The sequence below is a fragment of the Anolis carolinensis genome, chromosome 1 (genome assembly GCF_035594765.1).
Source record: "Anolis carolinensis isolate JA03-04 chromosome 1, rAnoCar3.1.pri, whole genome shotgun sequence".
In the NCBI taxonomy this organism is placed as follows: domain Eukaryota; kingdom Metazoa; phylum Chordata; class Lepidosauria; order Squamata; family Dactyloidae; genus Anolis; species Anolis carolinensis.
Window position 1 is genome coordinate 127,353,947 of NC_085841.1, and position 21,707 is coordinate 127,375,653.

The window sequence follows — 21,707 nt, forward strand, 5'->3', positions numbered from 1 at the left end:
GCCATCCCGTTGGCAGGAAGAGAATGGGGGAAATGCCGCCGACCTCCCAGCAGATCACCCAGCGTTTGGAAGAGATGCTGGTTGTCGACCACCAGCCCTTCTGCATGGTGGAGCAAGAAGGCTTTGTTTGCTTGATGCAATTTGTGTGTACCTGGTACAAAATCCCCTCTCACTACACCTTTTCCCGAACTGTGATACCCGGCATGTATGAGGGCTGCAAGGAACATGTTGACAAGATGAGAAAGACCTGGTCTCCACGCTCTTGGTTAAAACAGGAGATACGGCACCCGTGAAGTGTTCCTAGCCCTTCTTTTGGTGATGGTCATGACTTTGTGGAGCGGCAGCACGCCTTGCTTTGCCCGTCCTGTGAGGTTTCCATGGCTGGGATGCTTGTGGCCAATTCCTTGTAAATGTTTTCTAAGCGGAGTGGCAGTCAAGTGTGTTGCCAGCAGCTGCAGCAGCTGGAGGCGAGGCTGCGGACTTGAGGGCAAGAGGCCTTGTTGCCAAAAATCATAACTTTCACATCGTGGAAGTCACAGAGTCCTCTCTGCTGGATTCCCCAATTTTGCGGAGCCCGGCCAGTGCCACGTTGCACATAGCTGAATCCTTTTTTGGGTTCAAGCCCTCTCCCCCTTTTGGGTTTTTTGTTTGTTTGGCCTCCTCAAAGCACTGCATGGGACTCATTTCCAGAAACCCTTTCTGCTGGAGTGGATTCCCTAAGTCTGGGGACCCCAGCCACCTTAAACATAGCTGAATCCTTCTTTGGGTTCAAGCCTTCAGGGTTCAAGTCACAAACTCTCAGCCCCAAAAAGCCCCGTGAAATGGGAAATAACACTTTTAATCCAGGAACAGATTTCCTTGTTCTGAGGCCGATGGGCACCCATCAGGAGTGGATTGATGGTGTGCTATGATTTCTGTTCCTGATTGATAACTGTCACTTCCATTAGTTTTGTTACAAAAAGATGGCAAAACTTTATTACACTGCCAGAACTGTCTGCGCAAGGGACATAGTGCTATAATAGCACATTATGGTTTGCTGGGACACTGTCCAACAATTTCACAGAGTTCAGACAAAAAAACAAAGTTTCTGAAGTAGAACAAGGACTTTCAAAGTCAAGACAACCCAGTGAAACAGAAAATAAGACTTTCAAACCAGGAATAGATTTCTGCAATTATAAAAAGGTTTTTTTTATAAAAGCTATGAAAATTCACCAAAAATCAGAGAATAAGGGAAACTTTCTGAAATTTGGTGAGCTAGCAGTGGTATATGTGTTCTACCACTGTACCAAGCTTTATCAGGATAGCTCAAAAATGAGGGTGGGAGAGTCCTGTAAATTTCCACCCCAGTGCTGTTTTTTGCAATTGCGCATGCGCATCCGCCATTAAAAAAATAATTACGAATATTCTGAATTTTTGGAAAGTTTCAAAATGTTTGCTTCAAAATTCGGAAAGGACTTTAGAAACGAAGCACCAGCGCCCCCTACTTTAGAAGCGAGTATTGAACCATTTTTTTATGGATCGCACATGCCTAGTAAATATCATACAAACATTATTTATTATTTATTTATTTACTACATTTATATCCTGCTCTTCTCACCCCGAAGGGGACTCAGAGCGGCTTACAAATCAAATGAACATACAATATATTATTAGCATAGCACAATATAAGCATTAAATTACTATATTGTACTAAATCATTATATGGTAATATTGTTAGTAATATAACATTTAATATATAATATATAATTAATATTATTATATTGTATTATTAGTAGTATAATATTGTATTCCATTATAATATTATTATCAATATTATATGTATATACAATATATTATATATTTATAAATTATTATACATTATATATATATTTATATATGTATATAAAATTAGCATAGCATGTTGCATGGCACAAGAGACAAGATGGAACTATCTTCCTGGCTCTCAGGTTGGTATGATGTCTTCCTGCCCCCCCCCCCCCCCGTTCTTCACTCTGGCCCCCAGAGTGGCAGTTATTCCTTGATGGGAGGGGGAGGTCACTATAAAATTGTGCAAGACCAACACAATATTTTTGTCACTTTCTGGCAAAAGTAGCCTTAGTTTCTGAAATTACATAGTCATTCTACCAAAACTGAGATAAAAATTTGCATGGTGACTTTTTTCCAGAGGGAATCCACACTTGGCAAAAGCTCAATGAAACACATTTGAAATAGAGGTGTTTTGTAATGATGTTCTATACAACGGTGTCATATTGCTGCTTTATTTGCTAAAAAGTAAAATGTTAATATCACTATAACATGATCATAGCAAACTGTGGATTGCATTGACAGCCCTCTACAGTACAACACAGTCATATACTGAACAATTTCTCTCTCCACCTGGCCCTATTTCCAGAGAGTGTGTGATATATATATACTTCTTCATATATAGTAAGCATAGTTTTTGTTATTGTTGATTATGTTGGTTGTGTGATTTCTATGTCTGGTTGTAAATGTTGGACAGTGAAGTAAGCTGGTAGAAAGAAAAATCACTCCTGGATAGACTCCATCTAGGAAGCCATTACCATATCTGCAGGTCTTATGTGAGCTACTGATGACTTGAAGCCATTTTTGGAGCAGTTACATCTGTAAAACAGTCAGAAATACAGTCATACCTCACAAATTAATCTACATTATGTATAATTCCTAATTATAGAATGGCACAGCTCTGTACCTCTAGGATACATATTCCAGATGTTGCCAAAACAGAATTCCTAACAACCTCAACTAGTGTAGCCAAAGGTCATATGGATTGGATTTCAAAATATTCGGAAGATCACACACCACTAAACTCTGTTTACATGTTTTCTGGATAGGCCATCTTGTTTAATTTAAACTGAATTACAGGTATATCCAAGTACACTTTTAGGTGAGTAATATATAATCTACAGCATTATATATTTATTTTCTCTCTGGAGGGAAAGTTGTATAAATATAGAAATAAAAATCAATGATATTAACCAATTACAGTTACATTTAGACATTAGCAGGAGTAAGAAGACATTGCTTCAAGGCTTTGCAAGGTCACCTCTTCAAGCATCCCACACATTTCAAAAGAAGAACAAGAAAAATATGGCTCAAAATGTGCCCTATCTCAAACTTGACCAAACCTTTTCACTGGAATGAAAATAATAATCAGGCAATCTGTTTATTTTAAAACATTTGGTAAAGCTTAATTCAGACATAAGCTACAATTTCAGCATAGTAATTACATTTTATCAAAATTTTCATTTCGGGTTTAGTGCATAGCTATTTCCGATGGAGATGGTGAAGAATAAATGTCTTCAAAGTACACATTGACAGGATTGACTGAAATCATTATGGTTTAACATATCAATGACTTTGAAGAAGTCATTAAAGATCTTGCCAGCAACAGTAAAATGATTGTTGGGAAATTTGTTTCAGGACCAGGCAAGGTAGAATTTAGAGGGAGTCTAAGCTACCATTTCAGAGGTTAAAGAATTCATGAGAGCTAGAAAGTAAGGAAGGATTAAATTTTTCTTTCCAGACAATTGGTGCTTTTTTCAATTTGACAGCCAAAAGAATTACCCAGCTTTTGGAAGAACAATATCATTAAGAAATTTCAACAAAGATTAAATGACCAATGAAAATGGCAATTGCACCAATGATTACAAAGGAAAATTTTTCCCTGTCTTCATCAGATGATGGATACATCTCATATCTCCAATATCATATGTGCAGCTGTTGGGACTTAACCAGGGGTGCCTATCAGAATAATTTATTAATAGAATGCAAATCAAGAAATGAAGAAGCCAGACTTGGAAGGTGGATAAAACTAGGGAAATTTTATTGACCTAACTATTTATAACTGAACCCAGAGATATTTGCTAAGGTGGGGGAAATAAATTAATGTGGGTCTATGCCAATGGAATGGTATCAACTCTTGACCATCTCCTCAGCCCACCACTAGAGAAAAACACCTAATCCTGAAAGGCAATACAATACTCCGAGTTGTCATTTTCAGTCAATTGTTTTGGAAAGCCAGCCCAGATACCCTCCCACCCCAAGCCATAGAGTTTCTAAGAGAGAGAAAATGCCCTGGGTCAGCCCCAAGGGCACTCTTTCATTTCCTAGCAAGCCACATGAACATGAGATCATCATTCTACTGAAGCAAAAGGATCCTAGCTTTGCCTCTATTATGTGGAGAGGGCCAGTACAAGTGCCAGTCCCATGTGATCAGTTTTTGCTTCATTCTCTGAGGCATTCAAAATACTTCATTTACTCAGCAGCAATGCCACTCATTTTGGGGAGCATATATGCCTGATTCTTTTTCTTCTTGTTGTAAGTTGCTGTTTCAACAAGTGTAGAAAAGAATCCCTGTATTTTCCTTCCTTCTGTGAGGTTTTACCTAGTTTCCTTGTGGTCCATGATGCAACTTAAGTTGTCAGCACAATGAATCTGAATTGACAGGGAGGTTGTTCTGTCACTTTCTCCAGATCCTTCAGAGTACCATCAAACCTGTTGCTGATTACAAAATGCATGTTGAGTCTGACACTGACACTAACAACAATATTCCTATCTCTGTATTCATCACTGAGATCAAATTAATTGATGCCTTATCACCACAGTTAAGACTAGTTCAGTTATTGTAGAATATGAACTAATGACTGAAGTTTGCCATTCTGCTCTGAATTATTGGTCTTTTTATAGAGCTGGTGGGTCATACATCACTAATATGAAACTTTTGACCTGAATCCCCTCCTTCCACTGGATCACCAGTCTCCTTAGGAATTATCAATCAGAAGTGTACTAAATCATTGAGGGTCAAGAAATATTAAGACAGCTATTGCTGTTGACCATTTCCATGAATAATAAAGGTTTCCTGCAATTTATCTCACTTGGAAGTATGTTCTACTGAATATATGTACAAATATGGAATTACATTGTATGGGATTTGTCTATTGCCATCAGGGAGTAGTTTGCATTAACATGCCCAAACAGAAATTCAGAATGTTGCAAAACATTTTACATGACACACTTACTATAAACTGGAGCAATACACAATCAACATGGGATAACTTTTTCTTGTGTTAAAATGAATGAGCATTGAAAGGAACAGGTGTTTTTTTTTTTTAAAAAAAATGCAATATTACACGAACCGTTCCTGCTATTTTGAGAAGGTTCTCATTGCTGATAAGCATATTCTTTATTCTACCGTATTAAAAGCAACATTAAATAAAGAACTAAAATCATTTAGCGCAGATTTTATTTTTAAAAGTATGAAATAATTGGTTTGGTTATGAGGAGAAAATGCATACAGCATAAGAAATAGGGCTGTTCCAAAATATTTGGCTAGTATCAACTGTCCTCAAATGTTTTAATTTCACATTCTAAACTTAACAATTTACATTTGTAAGTCCCATCAATATTTTCTGTTGAAACTGAAAATGAAATATTTCTTCATGTGAGCTGAAGAACTCTTGGACTGCTTCCAATAGCGGTTTTCACTGTGTAATAAACACACTGCTTCCTCCAAAAGGTCTAGTCATAATTATTGCCAAGTTTGCAATTCTTCCATCTTTTCCACTTGATTCTTCTTTGTTTTTCCTCATTACTGGAGAAAATCTGTTAATGAAAAGGTAATTCAGTCAAATGAATGCTGTTATCACTTATCAGCCTCAAGATTCCCTGGGGTATTATGTCATCATCTAGTGTGTACTAAAATACTTCTCCCCTTTATCAAAAAGTATAGTAATTCAATCTGTCATTCCCGTGTAACATTCACAAAGTTATGCAAGCCGTGTTCTACTCCTAGATCTCAATTTCACATATTTGTTTATGTCTTTGAAAGGTTTGTTTCTTGCACATTAACAAGAAGAATGTAGATATGAATAGAGACACATATATCAAACATATAATAGTAAATATATGTTATATGTTTTAATAGTAAATGTTAAAGTATGTGCAATTTAGCTCTGAATTAATGATGAAATTTTGTTTTCTTCTAAATTAGATGTTGGAAAAAATGAACTTGTTTTCATTGTACTGTGAGCCCTCTATTCCTATCAAGATACCGCATTTGTGTGAATTATAGGTAGTGATTATTATGCATTCATGATTTGTTTTTGTTGTGTGTTTTCCATTTTTTCCCTGGATTATGGGAGCCCAAACATGAGTCTGTCATAATGTTTTTTGGCAATATGTGTTCAGAGTTTTTTCTTTGCCTTCATTTGAATCTGCACAGCTCACCCAGTGGGTTTCCATGACTGAGGAGAGATTAGAACCTTAGTCTTATGGTTCCCTAGCCTGATGCTCAAACTGATAAGATGTAGTAAATAACATTTCTAAGAACAGAAAAGACCTTGTCACAGAAACATCAGCCCCCAGAGCACTGTAAAGTCTAGAGCAATCTTTGATCAGAAGTATTTATTCCTCAGTAGATAGAAATCTACTGTAGGTTAAATTTATTTGACATTTTCCACAAGAAATGCAAGTTAAGTAGAAATAATGATACATAACATTTTTTTAAAGAAAAAGGATGTCATATGAATGCCATCAAAGTCTCCCTGAGATTAAACACTTTAAATCATAAAAGAGTGCCATGGAGAAAGTTTCCTGCATTTCTGGATATTCAAAACAAAAGTTGTAGAATCATTCTTAAAGGATGTGGGCCTGGATGAGAACTTCTGTCTAGGAAGGAGATATTTTATCTGTATTAGGGAAACTTCTCGTTGCATTTTGTAGTGGGTTAAACATTAAAAAAAAACAGTTTAAGTCTTTTTAATGCACAGGAGCTCAACTAAATTCCACATTATTGTTATTATTTGATTTCAAGTTATTTATCACTTATGGCATATCATGGGAATCTCTTGGCAAAATTTGTTCTGAAGCTGAATGTGATTTGCCCAAGGTCACCCAACAGATTTCAGTGACTGAGCAGGGACAAGAACCCTGGTCTACACTGTCTTATTCCAACACAGAAGCCACTACACTGCTGGCAATGTCTGGTAGTGCCAGGTACTAATCAGATTTCATTAGATTTCAATGTCATTGTTTTCTAATTGTACTGGTAGATTCCTACTTTATCTTTTACATGACAGATTGCTGGCAAATTCTGCATACACTGCAGAAACAGAAAGCACACTTCGTAGCTTGGGATGAATTAAAATGCCATTTGAAGAATCTTTATCTTTCTCAGACTTCTTTTACTAAAACAGCTAGTCAAGCATATCCAAACTCTTCTAGAAAGTTGTAATATCTTTTTAACACAGTAATAAATAGAGGTCCATAAAATTGTTATTGGCAACAAAATGTTACAGCGTAATTAAATTTAATAAAGATGGCTACATAAATGAGGTGTTTTGTGAACTCCAGCAATTATTAATAAGCTTTTTATCTTTTAATGATACACTTACGAAAACATTCTGCAGTTCTGTGAAGTAAGAACTGAATTATTATGATGCCCCTTTAAGGAATGCATAGGATAAGAGTGATTTTGTGCCATGAACTTCTGCATGATGCTTCACAATTTGAGCACATCAGAGCAAGCTTAATGGCTGCCTTTGTATTGTTGCTGAGGCTCCAGTTTGCAGGAATATGATTCTGTATTCATTTGGACAGCTGGATCAGGTCTGTTTCACGTCTGTACTGTCCACACAGATGCCTCTATAACCACTGCCATTAGCCTTTCTGTGTACTGATCAGTCATCCCTATGTCCCCATTGCTGGCTGGTTACAGAGCTCCCTTTGAGTACTTGGCTGTTGTGGTCACATCTGAAAAGGTCACTTACATCTGTCCTAAAGCCAGTCAGTAGTGATATAGGGAAGTTACTAAATTATTTCAGCTTCCAGTACCACTGGAAGACTTTGAAAACAATAAATTCAAACTAAGTGTCCACACTCCATCAGTTGTGACATATAAACATAATTCATCCAATTAGTCAAATAGTAAACCATCAGCAAAGGTTTCAAATACTACATAGCATAGAATAAGGCCTTCGGTTACCTCCTTTTGTGTACAGATAAAAGCATGTATGTTTATGCAGGCCTTCTAATCTGGCCAGATATTATAAAGTGGAAATGTTAAACTTGTTAAACATTTTACTGCTTAATTTCAGTTGGTCAGAATCCTGTTTGGTACTTATAAATAAGTGGCATGGAACATACCTACTTAGTCTTCAAAAGGTGGTAGGGAGTTCCCATGCTACAGAGAAGAGCAGGAACAGCAGAGGCCTGAGTTAGGGCCACATTTCCCTCAGATAGCCAAATGTAAGCCAACACACTGCATTTAATCAAGAGCTTGGAAGGGCAAAACCATTTTATGGTCAGAGAGTATAATCATAGTTGAGAGCATGCTATTTTTAAAAAAGCAATCCTATCTTTAAAATGTACCAGCTATATAGAGTTAGGATGAGGTACAAGCCTTTTTTGCCGGCAGAAATATTTTCCTATTTCTGTTGGTAGCACTTCTTTTACCAGTTTATTTGAGAAATCTGGTAAAAGAGGTCAAAGAAAAGGTGATATTATGCCTGGTCCAAAGTTCCTCCAGCCCAAGAATTGAGGCACAATACTGATACAAACTTAGGTCAAAGTTAATTCAGTCTTAAATAATTCAGCTCAGAAGACTTTCCCCCCTCTGAAATAGAGTCATAATCCTTTGCACTGGAAATCAGTTGCTTTTCTATGTTATTGGCACCCTGTCATTTCTTATAGCTAGCCAGAATTGCTTGCTGAAATTAAGCTTGGAAGTGTATATCCCAAATGCTGACAAAATCTGTTAGGTACAGAGGAGCAGCATGACTCTATAATCATTTCCAGCGGTGGTCTGTTGATGGCTTCTTATCTCCACAGGATAAAGATGATCCATGAAGTTATCAGCCACAGATGTGTAGCATAATATATTGCTTGTGATGATGCTTTAGATGTATCAGACACCAAGTAACCAAAGTAAAGATCTGTTTAAACTTTCCTGGATTCATAACAGGATATAACACTGTAGATGGAGTGAGTTTACAGTTTTAAATAACATTGCAGGTATCTTCTGTATGTGCACAACAACACCTTAGTCTTGTTCTAAAGCCAAGCCTTAGAGTCACTTCAAATATTTAGAAAACATATGTGATGCAAACTCCTTAGGAATGTACAATTGGACAATTTACTTCCATTTCTTCAGTTAGCTATTTCAATATTTTGAATATTGCTTTGTGGGCAATTCCTTCTGGCATGCTGAACAAACAGTAAGTAGAAAAATAAAGTTGCAATAATGTTTGATACAGTTAGCTCTCTAAAATGGAATTAGGGACAAAAAAATCCCAATGAAAATGAAAACTGTGAATTAAACATGCTGTGATGCCTAGGCTACCTTTGGCCCCTGACCCTGTGGCCATTACTGTCCAGGACGAAGAAGACTTTGGTTTTCTCCCGTGTCAGCAAGATTCAACTCCTTTCCAGATGCCTCATGTTGACATCTCTGAGCCAGAGCCAATTAAGGATGCCCTTGAAACTGTGCCGGCTCTCCCAGATTCTCCGGAAGGTTTAGTGTTTGATCGTAGGGCATTTGTGCAAACAGAGAGATCGCAAAGACAAAGCTTGCGGAGAAGCGCCAGATGAGCGGAGCGTGGTGACTATGGCTAAGCCCTGTTCTCTTGGGAAGAATTTGGGAGTTAGACACCTGGCGCGGGGACTGTGACCAGCTCAGTTCTCTTGGGAAGTTTTAGGGAGTCAGGCACCTGGTTTGGGGGAGCTTATGAACTTCAATAAAAGTATTGCACTGGGAACTTTCCTTCGCGGTGTCAACTTTACTTCTGACTGGGAAGCATCATCTTCTCCAGCTCTTGGAATCCAAGTAGCCTGAAGCTGCGCTACTCTTTAGTAGACCGGGCGCCGGTCTACCTCCTTGCCCAAGTTTGGACTGTGTTTCAGCTCCTGTTCATCTAGTTAGTGCCTTGCTTTGAAATCCTACTTTTGGACATTTACTTCAGAGAACTCTTATTGCCTCTTGATCCTTTTCCCCACTCAATACTCGAGCCGAGTTTGAGTGTGTTTAGGTTTCTGGACTTTGGACTTTAATATTGGACATAAGACTTTCACTTATTGGACTAATTTTGATCTTTCCTGAAAGGTCAACTGCTTATTCAACTTTGCTGCTAATTTCCTTTTGGAATTTATTTTGCTTTAATAAAGATATTATATTGTTATTGGCCTCTGTGTTGGTTTTCGGTGCTCTCGCTGCCTAGGGGTGTAACAAATGCTATAATTTGTAACCTGTTAAAACAGCTTTACAGGAATTTCTTTTTTAATTTTTTTATTGTTATTTTGTCATTTTATCCCACACCCACCCTCCCCTCCTTGTACATGCAATTTATACAACAAACTACAGAAGTTACATTTGAAATATCAATCTCAATCTTAATTTTTCCACTCCACATCTTAGTACATTGTCTAAATAGTTTTTAACTGGTTCCCACATCCCCTTGATTATTGCAATCTTTTCAATTTTATCTATATTATTCCATTTGCAATTTGTTATTTCTACATTTAACATATCAACTATATATTTATACCAGTTTGTAAGAGTCCATTTTGTTTTATCTTTCCAACCCCTCACTAAAACAATTTGTGCACATGCTATTAATTTGTCAACCATTTTTTCTTTTTGTATATTCTTCACTTCTGTTATCCTTGCATGTAGTACATTTCTGTTAACTATTACTATTTGTAGATTTAGCATTCTGTTAATTTCTCCTTCACTCATTCTCCAGTATTCTTGCACTCGATCGCACTCCCATATCATGTGATTAAACACCCCTCTTTGTTCACAATTGTGCCAACACCTATCCTTCATCCCTGGTTAAAAAAACGTGAAAGTTGTACCATTTTTGTAACATTTTCCTTCTTGCTTCCCTTAATACATGGTACTTTTCTTTTGCTATATTACTTATTTCCCTTTGTATATCTTCCCTTTCAATTTCCATGTCCATTCTCCATGTTTGGAAAATTTCCTCTATTATTTCTTCTTTTACCATTATAATTTGTTCGTACAGATCTCCCCTCTCAAACATTTCCTAATCACCTTCTCAAATGGACTATCCTGTTCTCTATTTTTTTTCCCTCAGTCTAAAAATTTCCTGTCTTATAGCCCAGCTTTGAATCCAATTCCCCAATCCTATCCAATTTTGAATTTCTTTTTGTCCTACAGGGTTTCCATCTACTGTATACAAATCCTCCACTAACCTTTTCCCTCTGTTTTCAATTGATCTCAATGTTCTGCCTATAATTTCATTATTATTGTAATTAATTTGCCATATAGTTGCCATCTTATTCTCATTGCCTGGACTTAGCTTCTTCTTTCTTCTTTCCACACTTTTATTGTTCCTTTAAAAGGTTCCTTAAATTCTGCTTCGTCTCTCTTACTCCAGTCCCTAAATGTTATTTCTTTTTCTTTGGTATTATTCATTATCTTCTCAATATTTTCCCTTTTTTTTAGTATACTGTATTTCCAACAATCTTTTGATTTGAAACGCATCGTGGTAGACTTCTAAACATTTTTAGTGCCCATATTAACTCTTGTTAATGTTTTCCCTTCCCGATTCTTAAATTATTTCTCTATTACTTTCCATTTTTGTTTATAATTTCCCTTGACTATATTCTTTGGGTTTTTATATATCCATACTCCTAAGTATTTTAACTTCTTTAATCCTAATCTTAACCCTGATATTTTCCTAATCTCCAATTGTTCCCTTGGTGGGGTATTAAGACATAGTATCTCTGACTTTTTGATGTTAACAAATAGTCCGTATATATTTTTAAATTCTTCCAATTTTTTTAAAAAATAAATTTTATTGCTTTCTAAGTGATATTTACAGCGAAAGCGAGGCAAACAAAACCGTGGAGATAGTGTAGAGAGATGATGGGGTAAAGTGGGTGAAATGACAGCAGAGAGAAGAGGGAAAAAAACCCCAAAAACAAAAAACAAAAACAAAAAACCACCTTGTCCCAGTGGATTAAAATTTATAAACTTCCCATTGTCCTCCTGAGGAGTTTAGTTTTGAAGTTTTTCCACATCTGTTTGATTATACAGTCAACACTTCCATAAATATTATCTTTCATACATCAGATAGATCTAATGTAAATGTATTTCTGCTTTTTTGAATAAAGTCTCTGAAACCTGACCAATCCGTTTTCTTTTTTTCATCTCTCAACTTTTGTGTCAAAATGTCCATTTGTATTTAATAACTTTAGGATCCATTCATCAGTGGAGGGAACCTTTTTTTGTTTCCAAACTTTGGCTAGAGCTAATCTTGCTGCTGTGGCCATTAGGAAAACCATTTTATCCTGATTTTTATTCAATTTCGGGCTTGTAATAATAATAATAATAATAATAATAATAATAATAATAATACTTTATTTATACCCCGCCACCATCTCCCCAACGGGGACTCGGGGCGGCTTACATGAGGCCATGCCCAGAACAGTACAATATAGCAAAATATAAAACAACATATCATAATACAATTAAACAATACAATAAATAATCATGTACAATGCAACACAAAATCTATATATATATATATATATATATATATATATATATGTATATATCAATCAGGGTGGGCCGCATGAGACACTTAGTTAAAACTTGGGGTGAGAAAAGGATAAGAATATCCTTTTATTGTTATGCCTAATAAGTACATTTCCAGTTTTGGTGGAAATTTAATTTGTAATATTTTTTGTGTTATTTGATGTATGTTATTCCAATACTGTTAGGTTTTACTGAGTCATGCACTGCTAATGGGCTTCTATTGGGAATCATTTGGGGAATGTGTTTGGGCCTACTCTAGGTGATTGTCAATGATGCAATCCTGAGTTTGGGTTGGGTTAATTAGTTGGTAACCAATCAGTGATTACTATGTGTATGTATTGTATATAAGGAACCATGTTCAGTGTATTTTCCCTCCCCCTTTCCTTTTCCTTTTGATGTCGTGACGTCTATATGTAATTAAACCTACTACTACTTGGACAAGATACTACGTTCTGTGGTGAGTCTGTAATATCATCTAGACTAGGGGAAAGACAGTAGTAAAAACTGACAATGGCCGGGCATGTGCTCAAGAGTCTACTATGGAAGCAGACTGAAAGTACTGAGCAGATGTAAGCTACTGGAAGGCGCTGAGACTCTGCAAGCATAAAGTTAAGTCTTAACAGGTTATGGGCCCAGAAGAACCAGAAAAACCAGAAGAACCAGAAAAACCAGAAGAACCAGAAAGCTGTCTCTGCTACTATGGTCTCTGCTGCAAGTCCAGGTGGAATCTCTTTGGGCTAGATTGTCTGTGTTTTGTCAGTTTTTCTATTTGTTTTTTTTTCCTTTTCTAGTGGTATTACATTCTGCTCAGACAAGCAAATATATTATCTTGTCTAGATAGGGTTGTTATTATTTTTTGTTACTAACCTTATCTGACGATGGCGTTACCAAGCCAAGGAGGGGCTGGAGCTGCTCTGTTTTCTTTTCAAAAGCTGACTTCGGAGAATTACCTGTTGTGGGCTGAACGGATGCAGTGCCTACTGATTAGAGAAGGATTATGGAAATCTGTTCAGACCAGACCAGATCCAACCAAGGAAGAAGAAGTCGAGTTGGATGAAAAAGCAAGAGCTACTATTATTCTCAGTTTGAGTGATCGAATGCTCTGCCATGTGAGAAACTTTAAAACTGCAGAGGAGACCTGGAATGGTTTAAAGGAGCTGCTACAAAGACCGTCAGCTGGAGCAAAAGTTACCTTGTGTAGAAGGCTTTACAGCATGAAGCTAAATGTTGGGGAGGATGTGAAACTGTTTATTGATAACATGATGTGTTTATTTAATGACTTATCTGCTAGAAAACTAGAGTTTTCTGAAGAGCATAAAGCTATGATGTTACTCTCTGCTTTAAACAAAGGCTATGATACGCTTGTGGGTTCGTTAAGTGTGCTGCCAGATGATCAACTTACACCTAATCTGATTGTAAATAAACTTTTGGAATTTCAAAGCTGCCAAGAGATGAAAAGGAAAGACTTTTCTGGATCTAGTTCTTCTCAACAGTGTACAAACACTTGTGCTGCAATTAAAACTTGTTATTTTTGCAAGCGTCCAGGGCATTTTGCCAAAAACTGTCCGGCAAAAGATAAGGGGAGAAGAAAAACTTTTGTCAAACCAGCTGTAGAGGATAAGGATGCTTCGCGTCAAGGTTTTTCAAGGCAAAGACTAATGTTAATTGATAGGATGAACAGTAATCAGAATGGTCTCATTTTCATTGTGGATTCTGGGAGCTGTTTTCACATTGTGAATAAAGAAAATGTTTTGTTAGATGCTCATTCACCCAGTATTAATTATGTATGTTTAGCTGATGGAAAAATTTTAAATGTTCAAATGCAAGGCAATGTGTTTGTGAACAGTTTAAAGACAATAATTTCTGATGTTTTGTTTGTAAAGGAGATAGAACACAATGTGTTAAGTGTTTCTCTGTTACTTAAACAAGGTTTTGATGTGATTTTCAAAAATGAAAGTAATCAAATTGTGTGCAAGGATAATGGAATTGCTACAAAGTTGGTTGAAAAGAATGGTTTATTTTTTACTAATGGGGATTTTGACAATGATTTAAATTGTTTAAAAAATGTTCCTCTGCATATGAATTGTATACATGCATTCCATAGGACGATGGGACATGTGGGTTACAAAGCTCTAAAGAACACTGTGCTTTCATGTGGGTTAAAGCTGTCTAACTGTGATAATTTTCTTGATTGTAACATTTGTAATAGAACAAAATTGAAGAGATATTCTGTGACTAGAAAAAGTTTAAGAAGGACTAGTGACATTCTTCAGTTAGTTCATTGTGATGTTGCAGGCCCAATGCCTTTGAGCTTGGGAGGGGCTAGATTTTTCCTGATAATAGTGGATGATTTTTCTCGGTTCAATTTTGTTTATGTGTTAAAAGGAAAACATGAAGTTTTTGAAAAGTTTAAACAGTGGCTTAATCTGGTTGAACGGCAGTTCCCAGGTAAGCGTGTGATGAAGGTGCAAACTGACAGGGGAACTGAGTTTGTTAATGAAAAAATGGATAAGTTGTTCAAGGATCGTGGTATGATTCATCAAAGGAGTAATCCGCACAGTTCAGCAGAAAATGGAGTTGCAGAGAGGTGGTTAGGACTCTTGGAGGGGATGATGAAGCGGATGCTTGAAGATGCTCAGATGAGTAGTGGTTTTTGGGCGGAGGCCATTAATACAGCTAGTTATGTTCTGAATCGTGTGTGGTCTTCCAGTATTAATGATACCCCATACAGTCTGTTTTTTGGGAAGAAGCCGGATTTAAAATTTCTTCGTGTGTTTGGTAGTTTTGCACATGTGCTTGTGCCAGTGCAGCAGCGTGCTAAGAGGAGCCAAATTTGGAGAAAAATGAGGTTTTTAGGGTATGAAGCTTTTACTAAAGGGTACCGTTTTTTGGGTCCTGACAAAAGAGTGGTTGTTTCAAGGAGTGTGAAATTTGATGTGCACTCAGGATGGGATAGGATTCATGCGAATGAAGAAGTGTTTTTGCCCATGGGGCATCAGTTAACCACAAACATGGAGAATGTGAAAAGAGAGTTGATAGATGCAGAAGATTCATTGGAAGGTGGCAGTGATGTTTCTGAACAGATTAGTAAGAGGAAAAGATATGAAAAGGGTGAAAGTTCTTCCAGTGAAGAAGACGAGTCTTTAAATAAAAGGAAGGTTGTAAAAACAGAGAAAATTGTACCAGTGGTTAGGCGAAGTGAAAGAAAGAATAAGGGAGTACCGCCTAAAAGATTTCAGGTTGGTCAGGTATCAGGACAGTGGACTGAACCTCTAAGTTATGCTGAAGTTTTGGAAAGGTCTCCAAGTGAGCAAGAGTTGTGGAAAATCGCAATGAAGAAGGAGTTTAATTCGTTAAAGAGACTTAATGTGATGTCAGTGGTGGAGCCACCAAAAGACAGCAATGTAATTGGCTGTAGGTGGGTTTTTCGTAGAAAGGTAGTGGAAGATGGTAGTTTTGTTTATAAGGCTAGACTTGTTGCAAAGGGTTTTCAACAAAAGTTATTTGAAGATTATGATGAAGTGTTTGCTCCTACGGTCAAGTGTGAGACACTCAGGTTGGTTTTGTCTGTGGCCTGTGCCAAGCAGTTAGTGGTAAGACATTTCGATGTCGAAACTGCATATCTAAATGCAAACTTGGATGAGACAGTGTTTATGTCAAGAATTCCTGGTTTTGAGGATGATTCTCCTACTGGTACATACAGATTGAACAGAGCATTATATGGATTAAAGCAATCAGCGAGAAATTGGAGCCATCATTTGCACGGTTTGTTGTGTGGTTTGGGTTTTACAAGAAGCTCTCAAGATGCGTGTTTCTATATACGTGGTTCTGGTAATGAACAGGTGTTGTTAGTTGTGTTTGTTGACGATGTACTTGTGTTAGCACAGAATCACGATGTTGTTGACGAAGTTCATAGAAGTCTGAGTAAAAAGTTGCGTATCAAAGATTTAGGAAATGTCAGCAAATATTTGGGCTTAAGTGTAGTCAGAACTGAGCACAGAATTTTGCTAAGTCAGTGTGATAAAATAAGCAAGTTGTTGGAGAAGACTGGTTTGTCTGATGCTAAGTGTGCAGCCACACCAATGGCAGTGGAGTTTTTAAAACAAGTTGCTGGTGAGAAGTTTAAGTTTCCTGAGTTATATAGGTCTATCGTAGGGAGTCTCCAGTACATTGCTGGATTGACTAGGCCTGATATTTCTTATGCTGTATCAGTTTTGAGTAGAAGAGTTCAAAGTCCAAGTTGCACAGATTGGAATGGTTTGAAGAGAGTGTTGAGGTATTTGAAAGGATCGATCAATAAGGTTTTTGAGGTGAAACCTTTTGATAAGAGTGTTTTGTCGGTCTATAGTGACAGCAGTTTTGCTGATGTAGAAAATCACAAATCTGTGAGTGGTTTTGTGATTAAGTTAGGAGATTGTCTTTTAAGTTGGAAGTCTAGAAAACAAGCGGTTGTTTGTTTGTCAACTTCTGAAGCTGAGTTTGCCAGTTTGACAGAAACATGTAAGGAAATGATGTGGATCAAGAAGTTAGTTGAAGATGCTGGTATTAGTTTGGAAGATAAAGTTCAAGTTTTTGTAGATTCACAAACGTGTATAGATTTGGCAAAAATGGAGAGTCTGAAAGCTAGGTCTAGATATATTGGTGTTAGACATGCGTATGTAAGAGAATTAGTTAGCAATGGTGAGATGTGTTTGAACTATGTAAGAAGTGAGGAAAATTTTGCAGATGTGTTGACAAAAGCTTTAGGTGAAGAAAAGTTTCTAAAGTTTTCAGAAATGTTGGGTTTAGTCAGTGCATGAGGAGGGGTGTTAGGTTTTACTGAGTCATGCACTGCTAATGGGCTTCTATTGGGAATCATTTGGGGAATGTGTTTGGGCCTACTCTAGGTGATTGTCAATGATGCAATCCTGAGTTTGGGTTGGGTTAATTAGTTGGTAACCAATCAGTGATTACTATGTGTATGTATTGTATATAAGGAACCATGTTCAGTGTATTTTCCCTCCCCCTTTCCTTTTCCTTTTGATGTCGTGACGTCTATATGTAATTAAACCTACTACTACTTGGACAAGATACTACGTTCTGTGGTGAGTCTGTAATATCATCTAGACTAGGGGAAAGACAGTAGTAAAAACTGACAATGGCCGGGCATGTGCTCAAGAGTCTACTATGGAAGCAGACTGAAAGTACTGAGCAGATGTAAGCTACTGGAAGGCGCTGAGACTCTGCAAGCATAAAGTTAAGTCTTAACAAATACCTTTTGACATTCTTACATTTCCACCATTGCTGGTAAAAGGTTCCTCTCTCCTTGCCACATTTCCAGCATTTGTTGGATGACAATTTACCAAATTTGGCTATTTTAGCTGGGGTGTAGTACCACCTGAATTGCATCTTATACCAGTTCTCTCGTATCTCGGTAGCTGTGGTAAAATTCAATTTTTTGTTTCAAATTTCTTCCCATTGATTTAGATTTATATTATATCCAAAATCTTTAGCCCACTTCTCTTGACAGTCTTTAACCTGTTCTTCTTCTATCGTCCATTGTAACAGTATTTGATATATTATCTTAATGATTTTTTCCCCTTTTGAATAATTATCTCCCATGGTCCCCTTTTTTGATTGAAGCCTATTTTAGCATCTTCTTTATAATATTGGAGTATTTGATTGTATTGGAACCAAGTTATCTTTTGGTGTTCCTGCTTAATTTCTTCATGTGTCTTTATTGCCAATTCATTATTTTCTGTTTTCTTTAAAATTTGTTTGTAAGTAAGCCAATTTTCTGTGCCCAATTCTCTTTTATGTTTCGCTTCAATTGGAGAAATCCAGAGTGGGGTTTTCTCATATAGTCTAAATTTATATTTTTCCGAAGTCCTAATTAATGCTGCTCTAATGAAGTAGTTTCCGAAGTTTTTCTCCGTCTTCCTTTTTTTATACCACAGGTAGTCATGTCACCCCAAGCACAGATCATGTCCTTCTAGTGTTAACAATTTGGTATTTTTAATGTGGTCCAATCCTTTACCCATACCAGATTACAAGCTTCATAATATGATTTGAAGTCTGGGAGATCCACTCCTCCTCTCTTCTTGTCATCCATTAATATTTTTAGCTTTATTCTTGGTCTTTTATTTTTCCATATAAATTTCATTAAGTCGGCATTCCATTTTTTAAAAAGATGGTCATTCCTAATTATAGGTAGTGTTTGAAAAAGAAAAAGTAATTTGGGCAAAATTGACATTTTTATTATAGCTATGCAGCCTAATAATGAAATATTATGGTATTTCCATTTTTCCATATCTTGCTTTACCTTGATCCAAAGTTGTTCATAGTTGTTTTTCAACAATTTTGCATTACTAGATGTCATTATCACTCCTAGATATTTTATTTTTTTCTATGTTTTAATTCCTGATTTTGACTGTATGTGGTCTTTTAATTTTCCATCTATATTTTTAGCTAATATCTTAGTTTTTTGCTTATTTAATGTGGAACCTGCTAGTTTTCCAAATTTTTCTATCTTATCCAGCCACATGTTGATATTCTTAGCCAGGTTTTCAATAATACAGACTACATCATCTGCATATACTCTCAGTTTATAGTTGTGGCTCCTAACTTTTAGCCCTTCTAAATTTTTGTCTTCATTTATACTTCTCACCATCGTTTCCATGATCATTATAAACAATTGTGGTGATAATGGACACCCTTGCCATGTCCCCCTATTGATTTGAATAATTTTCTTGTTTTCTTGGCCATTTATTATTAGTGTCGCTCTTTGTTTCGAATATATGGCTTCTACAGAGTTTTTGGAGCTTCTGGTGGCTCAGTGTGTTAAAGTGCTGAGCTGCTGAACTTGCAGACCGAAAGGTCCCAGGTTCAAATCCGGAGCAGAGTGAGCGCCCGCTGTTAGCTCCAGCTTCTGCCAACCTAGCAGTTCGAAAACATGCTAATGTGAGTAGATCAATAGGTACCACTTCGGCAGGAAGGTAACGGCGTTCCATGCAGTCATGCCAGCCACATGACTTTGGAGGTGTCTACGGACAACACCAGCTCTTCAGCTTAGAAATGGAGATGAGCACCAACCCCCAGAATCGGACATGACTGGACTTAACATCAGGGGAAAACCTTTACCTTTACCTTTTAAAATTTAAATCCTATGTCCAATTCATTCAACAACAATTTTAAATAATCCCAATTTTAGATAATAATAAGCTTTTTCTGCGTCGATAAATAATAGTGCCATTTGTTTTTCATTATGTTTCTCATAGTATTCAATTGTGTTGATTAGAGTTCTAATGTTATCTTTTATTTGCCTATTTGATAGGAAACCAGCTTGCTCTTCCGAGGTCCAATCTCTCATGAAGTCTTTCAATATCTTTGCCATAATTATTGTGAAAATCTTATAGTCATGGTTTAATAAAGAAATTGGTTGGTAGTTTTTAATCTCAGTTAGATCAGTATTCTCTTTATGTATTAAGGATATACTGGCTCTTTCCCGGGATGCAGGAATGTCTTTATTATCCAAAATATTATTGAGTATATCTTTCAATAATGGGCTTTGTTCTTCTTTGCTGTGGCAAATTGTGGTGGTATTGGAAATAAAGTATTGAGTAATTGGTCAGAGTTAGTATATGTTATTTCCTAAAGCATGTGAATATACAATATTTCTGGTTGTTACTTGTTTTGTCTGTTGGAGGCAAATATGAAGGCTGCAGTTTGCCAGAATGATGTGCATGTAATGGCCTTTAAGCTTCAAAACCTGACTGCTTCCTCCCTGGGGGAATCTTTTGTTGGGAAGGTGTTAGCTAGCCCTGATTGCTTCATGTCTGGAATTCCCCTGTTGTCAGAGTGTTGTTCAGAGTGAACCCAGTTCAAAGCAGAAAATGGGTGATAGCATTCAGCTGTGTGGAAGGAACCCCAGAATTTTGAGGCAGGTAAATCACACTATCTGCTTTGAGCTGGGTTATCTGAGTCCAGACTGCCATTTAATCCATTTCAATGGGGATTTTATTGAACTGTGGAAGGGACTTTAAGCCCCCCCCCCAAATATATTACTTCCTTGGTTTGAGTGCACCCCAATTACCCTTTACTGTGAGGACCCCATTCTTATTATTAGATGATGATGATGATGATGATTATTATTATTAATATTATTTTCTCCTCACCCCAAAGACTCCCCCATTCCCCTCTCCATTGGCCCCATAGTATTATTATTATTATTATTATTATTATTATTATTATTATTATTATTTTCTGCTCACCCCAAAGACCCCCATTCCCCTCTCCATTATTACAGTAGAGTCTCACTTATCCAAGCTAAACAGGCCAGCAGAAGCTTGGATAAGCGAATAACTTGGATAATAAAGAGGGATTAAGGAAAAGCCTATTAAACATCAAATTAGGTTATGGTTTTACAAATTAAGCATCAGAACTTCATGTTATACAACAAATTTGACAGAAAAAGTAGTTCAATACGGTGAAATGTTATGTTGTAATTACTGTATTTACGAATTTAGCACCAAAATATCATGATATACTAAAAACATTGACTACAAAAATGGCTTTGATTATCCAGAGGCTTGGATAAGCGAGGCTTGGATGAGTGAGACTCTACATTATTATTATTATTATTATTATTATTATTATTATTATTATTATTATATTACTATTACTACTATTATTATTTTCTCCATACCCCAAGGAGCCCTCCATTTCCCTCTTCATTGGCACATTATTATTATTATTATTATTATTATTATTATTATTATTATTATTTTCTCCTCACCCCAAAGACCCCCCATTTCCCTTTCCCTCTCCATTGGCCCCCATTTCCACACAGTCCAAGGACACCTCCATTCTTTTCTCACCCACACAGACTTCCCCTAACTTCCCCTCAGCACTTCTGAATTGTTTTGCGGCGTAGTCGAGGCCTAGTTGCAGCCACGGAGCCTTCACTCACATAGACAATGTGGCCGTCTACCCCCTTCGCTCCTCCCCCCTAGGGTCATGAGGATGGCAGTTTGGCAGCCCACCTTGCTTTCCAACTAAAGCCTGAGGAGGTAGCGCACAGTCTCCTGGCCTCTCCCTGGAGAGCAAACCGCTACTTTTGCTGCCCTCTCTCTCTCTCTCCTCAGGCGGTTTC

General features: G+C 37.0%; 1 long non-coding RNA gene across 1 annotated transcript in view; it reads right to left on the minus strand.

The window, feature by feature from the left end:
- Positions 1-2,244: 2,244 nt before the first annotated feature.
- Positions 2,245-21,707, minus strand: part of LOC134299410 (uncharacterized) — a 134,235-nt gene continuing 114,772 nt past the window's right edge. The window contains exon 3 of the long non-coding RNA XR_010006619.1: positions 2,245-5,622. This is a non-coding gene — a long non-coding RNA (uncharacterized LOC134299410). The remainder of the gene's footprint in view (positions 5,623-21,707) is intronic.